Genomic DNA, 15157 nt, shown 5'->3' with positions numbered 1-15157 from the left:
AAATATGGCAGGCAACCAGCTTGGCTTCACAGTGAAATCCTTGCTGATCTTAAACACAAAAAAGAAGCTTACAAGAAGTGGAAGATTGGCCAAATGACCAGGGAAGAGTATAAAAACATTGCTCAGGCATGCAGTAGTGAAATCAGGAAGGCCAAATCACACCTGGAGTTGCAGCTAGCAAGAGATGTTAAGAGTAACAAGAAGGGTTTCTTCAGGTATGTTAGCAACAAGAAGAAAGTCAAGGAAAGTGTGGGCCCCTGACTGAATGAGGGAGGCAACCTAGTGACAGAGGATGTGGAAAAAGCGAATGTACTCAATGCTTTCTTTGCCCCTGTCTTCACGAACAAGGTCAGCTCCCAGACTACTGCACTGGGCAGCACAGCATGGGGAGGAGGTGACCAGCCCTCTGTGGAGAAAGAAGTGGTTCGGGACTATTAAGAAAAGCTGGAGGAGCACAAGTCCATGTGGCCGGATGTGCTGCATCCGACAGTGCTAAAGGAGTTGGTGGATGAGATTGCAGAGCCATTGGCCATTATCTTTGAAAATTCATGGCGATCCGGGGAAGTCCTGGACGACTGGAAAAAGGCTAACGTAGTGCCCATCTTTAAAAAAGGGAAGAAGGAAGATCCTGGGAACTACAGGCCAGACAGCCTCACTTCAGTCCCTGGAAAAATCATGGAGCAGGTCCTCAAGGAATCAATTCTGAAGCACTTCGAGGAGAGGAAAGTGATCAGGAACAGTCAGCATGGATTCACCAAGGGTAAGTCACGCCTGACTAATCTAATTGCCTTCTATGACAAGATAACTGGCTCTGTGGATGAGGGGAAAGCGGTGGACGTGTTGTTCCTTGACTTTGTCAAAGCTTTTGACACGGTCTCCCACAGTATTCTTGCCAGCAAGTTAGAGAACTATGGGCTGGATGAATGGACTATAAGGTGGATAGAAAGTTGGCTAGATTGTCAGGCTCGACAGGTAGCGATCAATGGCTCCATGTCTAGTTGGCAGTCAGTATCAAGTGGAGTGCCCCAAGGCTCGGTCCTGGGGCCAGTTTTGTTCAATATCTTCATTAATGATCTGGAGGATGGCTTGGATTGCACCCTCAGCAAGTTTGAAAATTTGGACCTGCTCCATGATTTTTCCAGGGACTGAGGTGAGGCTGACTGGCCTGTAGTTCCCAGGATCTTCCTTCTTCCCTTTTTTAAAGATGGGCACTACATTAGCCTTTTTCCAGTCATCCGGGACCTCCCCCGATTGCCACGAGTTTTCAAAGATAATGGCCAATGGCAAGAATACTGTGGGAGACTGTCGTGCACCTCATCCCCCTGGTCTGGTAGTCTATAGCAGACTCCCACCACAACATCACCCTTGTTGCTCACACTTCTAAATTAATCCAGAGACTCTCAGGCTTTTCTGCAGTTTCATACTGCTCTCTTACATACAATGCAACTCCCCCCCCCCCGCCCCTTTTCTGCCCTGCCTGTCTTTCCGGAACAGTTTTCCATCCATGACAGTACTCCAGTCATGTGAGTTATCCCACCTAGTCTCTGTTGTTCCAATCACATCATAATTCCTTGACTGTGCCAGGACTTCCAGTTCTCCCTGCTTGTTTCCCAGGCTTCTTGCATTTGTGTATAGGCACTTGAGATAACTTGCTGTTTGTCCTGCTTTCTTAGTATGAGGCAGGAGCCCTCCCCTCTCACGCTCTCCTGCTTGTGCTTCCTCCCGGTATCCCACATCCCCACTTACCTCAGGGCTTTGGTCTCCTTCCCACAGTGAACCTAGTTTAAAGCCCCCATGGGAAGACTGTGAACTGCTCACATCCTATGGCAACAGGATCTAGAGAACATTGCTGTTCTGCTGGCTTCATAGCAATTGCCAGGTCAGCCAAGGGACTCGCAAAGTCCTTTTATCCTATAACTCTGAAGCATCTCATGCTGGGATAATCTGCCCCCCAGGGAAAGCTCCTCCTAAGACCCAGAGTTACGCGCTGGCTTATGCGTCAGAGGAGACTCTTGTTTGTTCTACCTCTGGATAGTCTGGTCTAATCGGCTGCTCATCTGCTCAGCTCACTCACTGAACTCACAGCATTATCTGATGCACTAGGCCAGTGGATTTCAAGCAGGATGACCCCTACAAATCTAATCGGGATTTCCTGCTCCCATTCATTAATATAGGAACGGTAGGAGTGTCACCACTCCAAAGTTCAGATCCTTTGCACTAGGCTAATGGGAGGTCAATCATGGCTACGAACCAATGGAGAACACCTTCCACCATGGGACAAACCGATCTGAGCAACTCGCTGCCACACCTTCTTGGGGCATGAAGGCCCATCCGAGGGAGGAACCTAACCTGCTCCCATGGAGGTCAATGGGAGTATCACTGTTACACGTGTGTAGTGTGGTAGCAGCTAAAGGGCCCAGTCGTGGACTAGGGCTTCCGTGATGCTAAGTGCTGCACAAACACAAGAGAAAGATGGTCCATGGCCCAAAGAGCTGAGAGTCAGTTTTGCTACTGACATTACTAGGAGCAGGACTGGAGCCTTTGTCTAGCCTATAACGTGGGTCCTTTATTCTCTTGCAGGTGTCTGCATTTCGTGCCTTTTCCTGGGGCTGAGTGGATCACAGATGCTCCATTGCAGAATGAACTGAGCTTCCTGGTGGCTAGTAATTCTGTTTTGGTTTTAATAAAATCGTCTCTTCTTTTAAAGTCTGTCTCTTCTTCCCAGTCAGTTCCTCAGCCCAACACCAGAATCGCCTCTTACAACGCAGCTCACATTATCGGTAGGGCCCTACCAAATTGACAGCCATGAAAAATGTGTCACGGACCGTGAAATCTGGTCTCCCCCCATGAAATCTAGTCTTTTGTGTGCTTTTACCCTGTACTATACACACAAAAGACCAGATTTCATGGGGGAGACCAGTGTTTCTCAAATTGGGGATCCTGACCCAAAAGGGAGTTGCAGGGGGAGCTGCAAGGTTATTTTAGGGGGATTGCGGTATTGCCACACTTACTTCTGCTCTGCCTTCAGAGAGCGGCAGTTGTCCTCAAAGAATCAATCCTGAAGCACTTGCATGAGAGGAAAGTGATCAGGAACAGCCAGCATGGATTCACCAAGGGAAGGTCATGCCTGACTAATCTAATCGCCTTTTATGATGAGATTACTGGTTCTGTGGATGAAGGGAAAGCAGTGGATGTATTGTTTCTTGACTTTAGCACAGCTTTTGACACGGTCTCCCATAGTATTCTTGTCACCAAGTTAAGGAAGTATGGGCTGGATGAATGCACTATAAGGTGGGTAGAAAGCTGGCTAGATTGTCGGGCTCAACGGGTAGTGATCAATGGCTCCATGTCTAGTTGGCAGCCGGTATCAAGTGGAGTGCCCCAAGGGTCGGTCCTGGGGCCGGTTTTATTCAATATCTTCATAAATGATCTGGAGGATGGTGTGGATTGCACTCTCAGCAAATTTGCGGATGATACTAAACTGGGAGGAGTGGTAGATACGCTGGAGGGGAGGGATAGGATACAGAAGGACCTAGACCAATTGGAAGATTGGGCCAAAAGGAATCTGATGAGGTTCAATAAGGATAAGTGCAGGGTCCTGCACTTAGGACGGAAGAACCCAATGCACAGCTACAGACTAGGGACCGAATGGCTAGGCAGCAGTTCTGCGGAAAAGGACCTAGGGGTGACAGTGGACGAGAAGCTGGATATGAGTCAGCAGTGTGCCCTTGTTGCCAAGAAGGCCAATGGCATTTTGGGATGTATAAGTAGGGGCATAGCGAGCAGATCGAGGGACGTGATCGTTCCCCTCTATTCGACATTGGTGAGGCCTCATCTGGAGTACTGTGTCCAGTTTTGGGCCCCACACTTCAAGAAGGATGTGGATAAATTGGAGAGAGTCCACCGAAGGGCAACAAAAATGATTAGGGGACTGGAACACATGACTTATGAGGAGAGGCTGAGGGAGCTGGGATTGTTTAGCCTGCAGAAGAGAAGAATGAGGGGGGATTTGATAGCTGCTTTCAACTACCTGAAAGGGGGTTCCAAAGAGGATGGCTCTAGACTGTTCTCAATGGTAGCAGATGACAGAACGAGGAGTAATGGTCTCAAGTTGCAGTGGGGGAGGTTTAGATTGGATATTAGGAAAAACTTTTTCACTAAGAGGGTGGTGAAACACTGGAATGCGTTACCTAGGGAGGTGGTAGAATCTCCTTCCTTAGAGGTTTTTAAGGTCAGGCTTGACAAAGCCCTGGCTGGGATGATTTAACTGGGAATTGGTCCTGCTTTGAGCAGGGGGTTGGACTAGATGACCTTCTGGGGTCCCTTCCAACCCTGATATTCTATGATTCTATGTTGGCCAGGTGCCCATCTCTAAAGGCGACGCCCCACCAGCAGCAGTGCAGAAGTATGTGTGGCAATACCATACCATGCCATCCTTACTTCTGTGCTGCTGCCTTCAGAGCTGGGCAGCAGGAGAGTGGTGGCTGCTGACTGAGGGCCCAGCTCTGCACACGGCAGCACAGATGTAAGGGTGGCATATTATAGTATTGCCACCCTTACTTCTGTGCTGCTGCTGGCAGCAGCTCTGCCTTCAGAGCTCGGCTCCCGGCCAGCAGCCACCGCTCTCCAGCCACCCAGCTCTGAAGGCAGGGCCACTGCTTGCAGCAGCACAGAAGTAAGGGTGCCAGTACCCCCCGTACAATAACCTTGTGGCCACCCCACAACTCCTTTTTGGATCAGGACCCCTACAATTACAACACTGTGAAATTTCAGATTTAAATAGTTGAAATAATGAAATTTATGATTTTTAAAATCCTATGATTGTGAAATTGACCAAAATGGACCGTGAATTTGGTAGGGCCCTAATTATCAGGCTTATTACAATGGAGCCTTCACATGATACAAGCTCACAATGGGCCGGCAATTTGTACGCATGAGAAGAGGGGAAGATGGTGGTTATATAATTACCATGATCTCTCACTCTCTTTTGGAGGCTGTCTGAAGCTGTGAGCACAGCTCCCTCAGCTACCTCCTGCTGCAGTGCTAGGTTTTACAATGGCACCAGTGGCTTAATAGAGCTGGGCCCATGCTCAGAAGGGGCCCCAGCCTGCTCCATTTGCACCATGCCCTGAGACCATGCTGGCTTCCCCCACCCACCACTTGCTCCTCTTGGCCTGCCCACCAGCTGGTTGAGAGCTCCTCTCCGTCCCCTGGCCCAACCCCTCTGCTCCTCTCTGCCCCTGGACAGACCCCAGTGCACCTCTGGCTCCAGGCAGTCTCTGCTTCCCACCACCTGTGGGGCCCCACCTGTCTCCCTGGAGCTGAGCCGCCTGGGACTGGTGCAGAAGCCTGGACAGTCTCAGTCAGGTCGTGGGGGTGGGGGACAGTAAGGGAGGCTTGTCTGGGCCCCTCCAGGCAGGTAGCTCTTGAGGGAGCCCGGCCAGAGCAGGCCCTGGTCTGGCTGATCGCGCCACAGTCACCTCCCAGCAGGGCTGGTGAGTATGGCCAGGAGGCAGGGAGTGGGTCCCTTGGGGACCTGAGCGGGTGCTGGGCTGTGACAGGGCAGGGAAGATGTGTGTGTTGGGGCACTAGGGAGTGGGGGTTCTGTGTGGGGTGCTGGGCAGTTGTGGTGGGGCTCTGTGTAGGGGGGCACTGGGCAACGGTGGTGTTGTGCAGGGTGCTGGGTATTTGTGGGAGAGGGTCTGAGGGACGTGCTGGGCAGAGCGGGTCTGGGGGGGCTCTGGCCATAGGGAGGTGTTGGGTGGGGGGCTGTGTGGCGTGGCATGGGCTCAGCCCAAAGGGGAAGGGGCATGCTAGCAGCACAGGGCTGGGCAGGCCACTTTGTCTGGCAATTGCCAGTTTGTAAATAGAACCATCGCACTGGGCTGGGAGGAGCAGGGCCACCCCTGCCATGCCATGCCCCATTGCTTCTGGCTGGCTCCTCGCTCTGGGGATTGATCTCCCTGTGCCATGCTCCATTGCCTCCTTGTGGGCCCACAAATATGTTTGGCGTTGGGCCCAAAAAAGGTTAATCTGGCCCTGTCCTGCTGGGTGATCCACTTACTTTTGCAATCAGTATTCCACCAGCCAGGCTTACCCCACATACCAACTTGACTGTAACATTGTTTGACATTAGGTGATAACAGAACAATGTGTAACGCTGATAGACCCTGGTCATCAGCAGGCGGGATTGAACCTAGGATCTCGAGAGCTAAATGCATAAGTCTCTACTTCATGAGCTAAAAGCCATATGGCCCTTAACTAAGACTGCAGAGCAAACTCACTAATCTCTCTCTAAGTGGTCTTGGTGCCACTAGATGGGACAGAACACCACACCCAGGAGGAGTGTGGGCTACATACTTCCCCTAGCTGAGGAAGCATGTCCCAAGCTTCAGAGACTTCCCAGTTGAAATCCCAGATGAGCTCCTACTTGTATCACCGAAAGACCACCGTCAAGGGTGGACCGGATTGAACCTGGGGCATCTGGAGCTAAATGCATGAACCTCTAGTGCATGAGCTAAAGCCACATGGCTGTTAGCTAAGGCTGTAGCAGACTCGTTAATCTCTCTCCAAATGTTCTCGGTGCCACTAGATGGCACAGAACATTACTACCCAGGAGCTGTGTGGGTTACATATGTGTTGAGGCAAATCTGTTAATTGTCACCCACTGGGCTCCCTTATGAACCTACCAGGGCAGTGACTCAGGTGGAGATCAAGCAGGAAAGAGTGCAGAGGTGACACTGAGCATGAGAAGGGATGCTATGCGACCTCTGTCTACTGCATCAGGGAGACAACTAATAGAACACTCTGTCCACACATTAAAGAGGATGTTGAACAGAGAGGGCTCAGAGAAGAGCTGCAAGAATGATTTGAGGTCTAGAACACACATTCTTCAATGAGAGACCAAATCTGCACAAACTTTAAGAGAAGGTTAAGAAGAGACTTGATGACTGGCTGCACAGGGAGAAGATCTGATACCAGATGGCTCATTAACCCAGCAGATAAAATTATTATAAGGTTCAATAGCTGGAAGTTGAAATCAGCAGAGTTGGCTGGAAATTAGAAATAAGGTGCAAATTTTGGTTAGCAGCAAGTATAATTAATTAGCAGCAAGGATAATTTGTTGGACTAGATTACAAAGTGATGTGGTCAGCCACAAATAGTCAGTGTACTCTCCACTACAGAAATGAACATGCTGAGATGGTCAAGTCATTGGACACTCCATGATTGGAAACCAAATGAGGTTGTGAGGGGCCTAATATGGGTTGCCTCAACTGGCGACAAGTTGAGGGATGCTAGGCTATGTTGATATGGACACGTCCAGTGGACATCTGAGTTTTATTGGTAGGATGGTCATTGCAATGATCAGAGATGGAAAAGGACCAAGCAGGGGCCAAAGTCTCAGTATGTGGACTGGATATCAGCAGACCTTAGCCAGGCATACAATCAAGAGTTTTGTAAGAAGTCTATAAAGGTTGCTGACCCCAAATAGGGAAATGGCAAGAAAGAAGAGGAATATGACCAGTGGTGCAAGCAGAATTAATTTCTTACCTGTATGCTGCACCAGCTAAAGAGGGGGGGGAGCAAATAACCTCTCCAGGTGACCCCCCCCACATGACTCCTCATGTGACCCTGCCCCATCCCCAGCCCGGGGCCCGTGCTCTCCCCCTTCTCTCCCCATGATCCATCCCATGTTACCTTGTGGCGGGGGAGGGGCCTCTGTCCTCCTCCTGCTGCACCAGAAACTTCTGAACTGCAGGGCTCTCTGGAACCACAGCGGCAAAAGCAGCAGAACGTGGGGCTGCCATGCGGCCCCACACTGGCAGCTCCTCTGGCGTGGCTGTACTGCCCCCAGCCCTGCCCCCAGCCCTTCTATGCAGCTGCATCTCCGGAGTCCTGTCCAGGATCTGTACAGTAGCCCTGCTGGAGGACAGGGCTGGGGGGGCGAGGCTAGGGACGGTACAGCTACGCCAGAGGAGCTGCTGGCATGGGGTTCTGCTCTTTTTGTTGCTGTGATTCCTGGGACAGCCCTGAACCTCAGGGCTCTCCTGGGAACCAGAACAGTGAAAGGACCAGAACATCAGGCATCCCCATGCTGGCAGCAACTCCAGCACGGCTGTACCTCTCCCAGCCCAGTCCTCCAGTGGGGCTTCTGTACAGACCCTGGAAAGGAGATGCAGGCACACAGCTGCGTGGAAGGGCTGGGGGCGGAGCTGGGGGTGGTACACCCACACCGGAGGTGCTGTATGTTCTGCTCCTTTCACTGCTGGGGTTCTCAGGAGAGCCCTACAGTTCAGGGCTCTCCCAGGAACCCCAGCAGCAAAAGAAGTAGAACATGGGGCTGCCTGGCAGCCCCACGGTGGCAGCTTCTCTGGCACGGCTGTACTGCCCCCAGCCCTGTCCTCCGGCGGGGCTGCCTACAGACCTCAGACAAGAGATGCTAGATGCAGCTGCGTGGAAGGGCTGGGAGCTGTACAGCCGAACCAGAGGAGCTGCCAGCATGGGGCCACCCATGTGCCGCGTTCTGCTCCTCCTGTGTCTTTCCAGTACTGTGTACTGGCTATAAATAGCTTACTGGTACAGCATACCATACCATACTGCCTACTTTCACCACTAACTATGACCGAGGGACATGGTAGATTCTCCATCAAGATTTGATGTCTTTCTAAGGGATGCTCTAGCTCAATTAGATATTATAGGGTTCAATTCAGGAGCCACTAGGTAGAATTCTCTGGCCTGTTATGGCAGAGGTCAGATTAGATTACCATAATACTCCCTCTAGTTTTACAACTTGAAGGTACCTGATCTGTGAGCAGAATCCGATGTTTAGATGCCCAAGTGACCAAAACTGCACACAGTGATTAGACCTGCATAAAGGCAGTCCCATGAAAGCCAGGCTGAACATCTGAGCCTAAATATTTATCATAAATATCATCTCAGTCAGGCAAAATAAGATGCTAAATCAATATGTTGGTCTCATGGCCAGTGAAATTCACTCTCCATATTTATTGAGCCCACACTCGCAGAATGTGCCTCTGTCCCCCTTTAGTGGCTGGAAAGCAGCTGTCCTTGAGTCTGTTAGTAGCTTTAAGATAATAGATCAGCCTTAGTCCAGTCATTAGTGATGCATCCAGTTAACCAAAGAGGTCCTGGGCTCACTCCCTGCTGCTGACAATCAAGCCAGGGTTCATAGAATCATAGACTATCAGGGTTAGAAGGGACCTCAGGAGGTCATCTAGTACAACCCCCTGCTCAAAGCAGGACCAATCCCCAACTAAATCATGACATTGCAAAGTATATACATTGCAAAGTATATGACATTGCAAAGGATATACACCTTCCATCAGAGAATGCCAGATGATTTTATAGCCATTAGCTAAGCATTTCTTAAGCTGGAGGTGTCAGGTAGAGCAGGGAGATAGGGTGCAGCTGGGGCATGAGGGTGGGAAGCAAAACAATCTGTGTTATCTCAGATCAGGCAACCCCACTGCAAATATAAACCCACAGCCATGGGGCTAATGGTGACTGGCTCCTTGAAAGCCTGCTGCTCACACGGCAAACCCTGATGCAGCCAGGCATAGGAGCTGCTAGGCCAGGCCATGAGGCAGGTGAGAGGGCAGCCCACAAGTTCCATCTTCTCATGTTTGCCCTGGCTCCATTGAAGACTGCTTTGGAAACAAACAGAGAAGGAGGAAAAACCATGAAGGGGGAGAAGACAGCATGGCAGGGAGAGAATTGCCAGAATCACAGGTGTAACCCACACTAATCCCTCTAGTGAATGGACTCTGAGTGGTTTGATTTAAGTCTGCTACTGCAAGTAGCTTCAGCAAGCTGGATTTGCAGCTAGGAGAGTTGGAAGCACATACCTTTCAGAGCCTGGGTTCAATCCCCACAGATTGGCCCATGCAGGGCAGGATTGTCACTTCCTGTGTGTGTATAGTGCCTAATGTTGCCCAATCTTTATATTATGTATTAATTATATTGATTATTTAAGAATCCCCAGTTATCACTTTGAGGGTTGCCAGGTTCTTGCCCCAAGATCAGGCCCAGTATTATTCAAATTATTATATCATTGGGATCCCCGATGTGCACAGTTGCAACACTCACACTATAGGACAGAGGTGGGCAAACTACGGCCTGTGGGCCACACCCGGCCCATGGGACCGTCCTGTCTGGCCCTTGAGCTCCCTGTCAGGGAGACTAACTGCTGGCCCCTCCCCAACTCTCTCCCCTCCCCCGCAGCCATGCCACCACTCGGGCAGCACTCTGGGCGGCAGGGCTGCGCGCTCCTGCAGGGCAGCGCGGTAGCGTGCCTGGCTCCGGCCGGGTGGCGCGGCTGCCAGACATGCTGCTCTAAGCGGCATGGTAAGGGGGCCGGGGCTGGGGCCAGGGTTTCCGGGGGGCAGTCAGGGGACAGGGAGCAATTGGATAGGTGTGGGAGTCCTGGGGGGCCTGTCAGGGGGCGGTTGGATGGGGCAGAGGTTCTGGTGGGGCAGTCAGGGGACGGGGAACAGGGGGAGTTGGAAAGGCATGGGAGTCTAGGGGGCTTATCAGGGAGCGGGAGTGTGGATAGGGATCAGGGCAGTCAGGGGACAAGGAGAACTTGTCCCCTTGGATAGGGGCAGGGGGGTCCTGGGAGGGGGCGATCAGGGGACAAGGAGCAGGGGGGTTGGATGGGTGGGGGGTTCTGAGGGGGGTAGTCAGGGGGTGGGAAATGGCAGGTTTTAGGGGGCTTATTCCTTCACCCGCTTACTTCCCTGGTCCTTCTCGCATGAACAGAGAGCAACAATACCCGAAGTCCAAAGGTGCAAACAATTTGATGTTTATTGGGGTGAATTTCCAGCAAGCATGATTCCAGTTTCCTTCCTTAGTGTCCCCCTTCCCAGCTCTGACACCACAGAGCCTTACCGGTGTCCCTGTTCCCATTTCCCCCCTTAGCAAAACATGATTCCAATTCCCCACCCCCATTCCCTGTTCTATTTGCCACACTTGTCCGGGGCCCGGAGTGGGTTCTAGGGCAGCTGGTGGCACAGGATGTCCCGGTCGGGGGTTATTCTTTTGGCAGACTAAGCAGTCCGCTTGTACCTGGGCAGCCAGGGGTCGGAGTCCGGAAGTGATAAAGTATTTTCCCATTAGTTGGATAAGTGCTTCCCTGCCAGCATGAGTGGTTTGATGTAGTTTCTGCAGCACTGGCTGGATTAGGCCCTTTGGTAAGAGGACCTTCCCTTCTGGGGAATGGAGCCATCCCTCCTTTTCCCAGAGACTGAGTTTGTCAGTTAGCTGTCTCTCCTCCCCAGAGTACTGAGGGGTTGGAAGCTCCCCTACTGATGGGATAAGGGCATGCATATGGGCGTTCTCAGTCTGAGGGGATGGCAGGGTGGCAGCATGCTTAGCCTCTCTATCTGCCCGGGCGTTACCTCTGGCCACATCTTGATCCTCCCTTTGATGGGCTTTACAATGTACCACCGCCACTTCCGAGGGGAGTTGTACGGCTTCTAGGAGCCGGAGGATTTGGGGCCCGTACTTGACTGGGGAGTCTTGGGCTGTCAGCATTCCCCTTTGCTTCCATAGGCCAGCATGAGCATGCAGCACACCAAAAGCATACTTTGAATCAGTAAAAATGTTGACCCGCTTTCCTTTTGACAGTTCAAGTGCACGGGTCAGGGCTATTAGTTTGGCCAGCTGGGCAGAGGTCCCAGCAGGCAAACCTTCAGCTTCCACAGTGTCATGGAGGGTCACAACAGCATAACCCGCCCTCCTTTGCCCATTTATTACAGTACTGCTACCATCAGTGTTCCACTCATAATCTGCATTTGGGAGGGGTACATCCTTTAAATCTGGACGGCTGGAGTACTGGACATCTATGATCTCTAAACAGTCATGTTTCTGTTCCTCTGTTTCTGGCAAGAGAGTGGCTGGGTTAAGGGAGGGGCAAGGCTGTAAGGTGACTTCAGAGTTCTCTAACAGCTTAGCCTGGTACCGAGCAATCCGAGCCTGGGTGAGCCAAAGCCCTCCCTTTGCATCCAATAAGGCTCGGACCATGTGGGGAGTATAGATTTGCATAACCCCTCCCAATGTTAGCTTCTCGGCTTCCTCAAGCAATAGGGCAGTAGCTGCGACCGCCCGTAAACATGCCGGCCAACCCTTTGCAACCTGATCCAATTGCTTAGAAAAATAAGCCACGGGACGTCTCCATGCTCCTAACAGCTGTGTAAGCACTCCTAGGGCCACCCCCCTTCGTTCATGTACATACAACTGAAACGGCTTAGAGAGATCCGGCAGGTCCAGAGCTGGGGCTTCCATTAATTTTCTTTTCAGGATTTTAAATGCCCTGTCAGCCTCTGGGGTCCAACAGAAGGGGTCATGATCTGCTCCTTTTACACAGTCGTACAGGGGTTTAGCCCACAGTCCAAACTCTGGGATCCATATCCTGCAAAAGCCTGCCATACCCAGAAATGCCCTGAGCCGCTTACAATTATTTGGAGAGGAACTTGACAGATTCCTTTCTTTTTTTTTTTTTTTCGCTTGAACGCTGACGCTCCCCTTGCCTTAGCTGTAACCTGATCCCTCTCCACCTCAGACAACAGGGTTCTCAGGAGGATATTACAGTCGTCCCAATCGGCTTGTGACTACTGAGGCACCCCTCAAAGACTGAAATAAACCTGCTTGCGTGCGTTGAGAATTCCCCAGCCTGTGTTTTAAAAGCTGCTAAGTCTATTGGATTGAATGGCACATGGGTGTAAACTTGCATAGTGGTAGCCTGACGTCCGTCTGCCCCTGGGCAAGCCACAACAGTCTCGGTAAGCAAAGGATAGAGTCCCACCGAGGGGGCAATCTCTATAACCTGAGGCATCCTACCCTTATACGGTGGGAGTGTGGGGGCCGAAGGGGACACCGGCTCTGCCATTACAGTGGGGGTGGGGGTCTGGGGACTAACATTAGCTACTACCGAACCAGTCGGAGTCAGATTACAGTGCTGTAAAATATCTGGCCGAGTACATAAAGTCAGAAACAAATGCGCATACATATGTTCATTCCATTTCCTTGTTCTCTGACAGAACAGGAGTAACTGAAGGATCGTGTTGTAATTAATTGACCCTCCTGGTGGCCACCACTCCTGGTCCTCTAGTTGATATTGAGGCCAGTCAACTGTACAGAATCGTTTTAATTGGCTCTTAGTCATCGGATCCGCACCAAATACCTTCCAGTTTGCTAGAATGCACTCTAGGGGCGTACACCATGCCCTAACCTCTGAGCTCTGTCCCTGTCCCATACCTACAGGGTAACTCTGGGCGTCCCCAGGTTCCAACAGAGCATATAATCCGGATTTTAAAAGGTTCCTACCTTATCCAAGGGACCGGTTCTTCACCGTGGCCTGCAGCTGCTCCTCCCCCATGTCTAAGGGACCGGTTCTTCACCACCGTCCACAACAGCTTCTCCACTATATGAGTGCGTTGCACCGTTGTGCCCTCTGGGGTCGATCAAATCGCGTCTCCTTCGAAGCCCCCGATGAACTCTCCGGTGCGTGCTGGGCGTCGGTTCTCGCCGCAATCCTCAACCTCCAGGAGGGGTCCGGGCAAGGCTAAATTGCAGCCTCGTCACCCACCCAGGGATGCCAAAAGCTGTTGCTGGCACCCAGTGCCGAGAGGCTGAACAACAGCTTGAGTGGTTCGTTACCCGGTGTGCTACACCCAATAATCACAACGGGGTGGAGAAGCAGAAAAGTTTATTTGCAGCTGCAAAAAGGTACAGGGAGAATAAAATCTCAAATCCTGCACAACAGAGCAGGAAGTTACACAGGCTTTTATACATCCTTTTTCCCAGCATACTTATCCAATAGCAAGCTGCCCCAAGTATCCATATAGCCAGCCAATCCAGTTCCCAGCTAGTTCCCTGATTCTCTGTATCATTTGTTAAACTATACATAAAGCTGCTTTATTCAGCATTGTTCTTCCATATCTCCCCTGTTTGGCCTTGCTTAATTTCAGGCAGTCTGACTCTGCAACATACTGTTGCAGATTCTCAGCATAACTGCTGTGTGTGCCTCCAGGCGGGGGGGCCAAGGACACTTGGGCCTAGTGCGAGGGGGCTTCATCGACACTCGTGGTCTTCCATCCCCTCGAGTTACCTAGTGGCCATGCCCCAGTGTCCCCAACAATTCCAATTTCCCCACCCCCATTCCCTGTTCCCATTCCCCGCCCCCTTACTTCCTGATTGACTGCAGACAATATAGTAAAACTTGAGTTCTGCTTAGCTATACCTTAACCTATCATTTTACTGAAATTTAACTAACCAATCCTAACATGATTATTTAACCAATTATATCCCACCACCTTAATTAGTTTACACCCAGCAAAATTAATTATACAACAGACAGAAACAATCACAGAACCAGACAGAGACCATGCAAATAAATAGCAAAGTGGGAACTATAATGACAAAACAATACAGAAGTGAGGATTTCACAACTACATCTATTGATAAGTGATTTCTTGCCAGACAGGATGCTATCAAACTAAGTTTCCTTTTACATTTTCTAGGCACTTCCCTTTCTCTGGAGGCGATAGGCACTATCAGGACAGGATTGTATTCCTAACAGCCCAATAGCACCTTATTTCAATGAGACTAGTTTGGAATGTGAGGATATGACCGTTCACTTCCCAGCTTATGGCTGCCTCTGCTGCTTAGCCAAAGGCCTTAGCCTAAGAACAGGGCCTCAGGCTGTCAGTGAGAAAAGGCCTTATACAGTCAGACAGTGATTTTGATTCTCTCTTTTATACCTCTATAACTAGCTAAGTGATAAGAATACACCTAAATTAGAGTATAGGCCTTTACAAACAGGCCTGAATATCTATATCCTAACTGCAGGGGTCAGATGGGGGCGGAGCCAGGCTGTTTGGGGAGGCACAGCTTTCCCTACCTGGCCCTCCATACAGTTTTGCAACCCCAGTGTGGCCCTCGGGCCAAAAGTTTGCCCACCCCTGCTATAGGAACTCTTTTTTGTTTACAAATATAGTTTATTAATATACTTAGCACAGTCACAAACACCCCACTCAGTGAGGTAGATAGAGATACTACAGAATGTACCTTTGCACATACTCACATCATCCCTTGTAGAACAACCTGAAATGTTAGCCATCATCTTCCTTGTCACCAC

At 50.8% G+C, this 15157-nt stretch overlaps 1 long non-coding RNA gene across 1 annotated transcript in view; it reads right to left on the bottom strand.

Annotated features, from left to right (window-relative positions):
• Positions 1–14142, bottom strand: part of LOC311527799 — a 353645-nt gene extending 339503 nt beyond the window's left edge. Inside the window, exon 1 of the long non-coding RNA XR_014713451.1 lies at positions 13345–14142. This is a non-coding gene — a long non-coding RNA (uncharacterized lncRNA). The remainder of the gene's footprint in view (positions 1–13344) is intronic.
• Positions 14143–15157: the final 1015 nt, after the last annotated feature.

Source organism: Lepidochelys olivacea (genome assembly GCF_965140295.1).
Source record: "Lepidochelys olivacea isolate rLepOli2 genome assembly, chromosome: 10".
In the NCBI taxonomy this organism is placed as follows: domain Eukaryota; kingdom Metazoa; phylum Chordata; order Testudines; family Cheloniidae; genus Lepidochelys; species Lepidochelys olivacea.
Note: the sequence above shows the minus strand (reverse complement) of the source record. Positions and strands in the feature narration are given on the sequence as shown.